Raw genomic sequence first — 2,857 nt, 5'->3', positions numbered from 1 at the left:
AGCAGACACAAAAGCTGACATTAGTTAAATTGGTGTCATAACACAGTACCCGCTGGATAACTCTTCAGTTTTCTGAGAATTTAGAATTCCTTTTCAGAATTCATTATGTTGGTGATGAGAAGTGCAGAAAGACACGATTAGTATTTAACATGTGTGGCACAACCATTTCTTGCTGTGTCTCTTCCTTAACAGGACAAACAAACACCAAGTCCAGCCATGCTACAAGCACTTCTGGTTTGGGGCGTCTTTGCCACCTTTCTCACTCCTACAAACAGCCAGAGCTGTATAAAGGCCAGTGAGTCTCAGTGTTACAATGCAGATTTCATCCCAGGATCCAACCTGGCAGGAGAAGGCTTTGATATCACCACCATGGAACGGAAAGGTGCTTTTGTTATCGACATGAGTTCCTGGCTCAAGAAAGACAAAACCTGCACTCTGTGTAAAAATCCCTACATGAGAGGTGAAAATCAGAAGCTCCCGGCTTCTGTGGTGGACTGGAGACCGAGTCAGAAGTGCAGCATGAAGGTGTCCAGCTCCGTCTACCACTCCAGTGAGTCCTTGGTCAGCTCCAGCACGGCGTCTATTGAAAACCGCTGGCAGCAAGACTTGAACCTAGTGACTCCAAAAGTCCAGGGATCAGTGATGATGGCAGGCACTAACTCCAAGCTGGCTAAATATTCAATGCAGAAAACCAAAAACGTTCAAAGTTCAGCTTCACCAGCCAGATCTTCAAATGTGGATACTACAAGTAAGAAGTGATCATTTGTGTTTGAGCAATGCTGTTTAAGTAGATTTTTATTTAATTATACTAATAGAGAATCAGTCAGTTTGTTCATAAATTCTACTTCATGGTCTGTCTTCTAGGTACAGGGTTTCAAATCGACCAGTCCTGCACCCGGAGCTAAGTGAAGAATTTAAAAGTCTCCCTCAGAGATATGATAAGTCTACAAAGCACCTGTACTTCAAGCTGATTGACATGTTTGGTACTCATTACATCACAAAGGTGAAGAAGATAATAAAAGCAGCATCATCTATCTGTGTTTAAAGTAGTCTATTTAAGCACAGTGAATACAACTTTTTACTTTTCACAACAGTTTCAGAATGAATAATGTTGTCTGGAAACATTGTGACTGTGTACAGGTGACTCTGGGTGGAGAAATTCGCTCTGTGACCAGCATAAAGGAGTGCCAGGCATCACTGCAGGGTCTGAGTGTGGATGAGGTGAAGTCTTGTCTGGATCTGGAGGCTTCTGTCAGTATAGGAATAGCTTTTAACATGCAAAATGAGGCTTATCACTGCAAGCAGGCCAAGGAAAAGTCTCTGAACAAAAAAAGCTTCTCCAGCAACTTCAGTGACAGGTTTGTTCCTCCCTCTCTCTCTCTCTCTCTCTCTCTCTCTCTCTCTCTCTCTCTCTCTCTCTTTGTGTAATGAATTTGTTGTCAATAGTGTAATAAATCATCATTGCTATATGAATTGCCCAAATAAACAAACTATTAAGTTAAGCTGGTGAAATTATTCCAAACATCTATAAAATACATGGTTATTATTTAAAAAAAATATTTAAATTTTTCCAAAAGGGAAACAAATGTGTTTGGTGGCAACACTGTGAATGTCGATCTCCTTTTCTCATCAAATACCAATCCAAAGGCCTATAAGGAGTGGGTTTCATCTCTACCTGCTCACCCTGATGTGCTTTCTTACTCACTTATGCCTCTTCATGATCTTCTGCCAAAGGAGTCATCAATCCGAGCACATTTATGCAACGCCATCAAGGACTACATCCTCCAGAGGGCTCTGGTACACAACTGCGCAAGCCCATGTAAGACTGGTATAAAGACCAACCCTAAGGAACCGTGTAGCTGCAGCTGCCACAACAACCCAGGTGTGGCCCTCAACTGCTGCCCCACTCAGAAAGGCTTTGCTCATGTCACTGTAACTATTATCAAAGCCACAGGTTTGCATAGAGATTACTTCGGTCAGACGGATGGGTACGTCAAGATCCTCCTCAATGGTAAACTCCCAAGAGGAAAGACGTCCATAATCCCAGATAATGACAATCCCATTTGGGACACCGATTTTCATCTGGAAACTGTGGACCTTTCTCAATTCAGAAGTGTGAAGCTGGAGGTCTGGGATGAGGACAGTGGGTCAGATGATGATCTACTTGGGGTTGTAGTGTTCCACTGAAAGGTGGAACAAATAACAATATCTGTCCCCTTAATTTTGGTCTCCTGTATTATAAAGTCCAGGTGAACTGCATCACTGGTTTGACTGGTTCTTCATGCACGCAGTACAACCCTTCTCCCATGGACTCACAGCTGAAGAAAGTGTACATCTCCAGGAATGCTTACCCGATTCCCAGAGACATGCTCCTGGAGATGGGCGTGCTCCTCGACAAAGAATTCCCTGCTTCAACATGAGCAACATCCGCAAAGCTGAAGGTTTTGAGTTTTAAACCAACTGTGTTTTTAGAGCAGCTATCGCATATTCACGCCAGCTATCAAAACATTTATAGTAGAATAAGTGTGCATTATATTGACAACCTAAAGCTCAATATATTATACAGGAAATATCATTGAATATAACATCTGCTGCATTTTGCATTTTGAAAGCTTAATAAAAGTTTCATGAAGCTACACGTTGTTAAAATATTCTTGATGAAAGCCTGATGTTATGGTAAAAGTATGTTAAAATAAAGGCATTTTTGCACTGGGGAACATCCATAAAGCCCACACATCTTACAGCAAAGGAGTGTAGCTATGTGTGTTTTTTCTTTTCACAGCATGAGCAAAGACGTGTCCATGAGATCAGAACATCAGTCTGACTATCACTTTAAAAAACTATTTGGTTCTAAAGA

General features: G+C 41.7%; 1 pseudogene; it reads left to right on the top strand.

Annotated features, from left to right (window-relative positions):
- The first annotated feature begins 216 nt into the window (after positions 1–216).
- LOC124397110 lies at positions 217–2,455 on the top strand (annotated as a pseudogene).
- The last annotated feature ends 402 nt before the right edge of the window (positions 2,456–2,857 follow it).

This window comes from Silurus meridionalis, chromosome 14 (genome assembly GCF_014805685.1).
Source record: "Silurus meridionalis isolate SWU-2019-XX chromosome 14, ASM1480568v1, whole genome shotgun sequence".
Taxonomy (NCBI): Eukaryota; Metazoa; Chordata; class Actinopteri; order Siluriformes; family Siluridae; genus Silurus; species Silurus meridionalis.
Note: the sequence above shows the minus strand (reverse complement) of the source record. Positions and strands in the feature narration are given on the sequence as shown.